We start from the raw sequence: 237 nt of genomic DNA on the forward strand, positions 1-237 counted from the left end.
AGACATACCCCATCATAAGACATTTGGATGTGCTGTCTATGTACTAATTGCCCCACCACAGAGAACTAAGATGGGACCACTCAAAAGGAGGATGGGAATATATGTTGGATATGATTATCCCACAATAATAAAGTACTTTGAGCCAACTATGGGTGATTATATTTGAGGCCAGGTACACAGATTATTTTAAGACCAGGAGGAGAAAAAAATAATAAAGCTGGTGAAAGAAATATAATG

Source organism: Brassica oleracea, chromosome C9, assembly GCF_000695525.1.
Source record: "Brassica oleracea var. oleracea cultivar TO1000 chromosome C9, BOL, whole genome shotgun sequence".
NCBI classification, from domain to species: Eukaryota; Viridiplantae; Streptophyta; class Magnoliopsida; order Brassicales; family Brassicaceae; genus Brassica; species Brassica oleracea.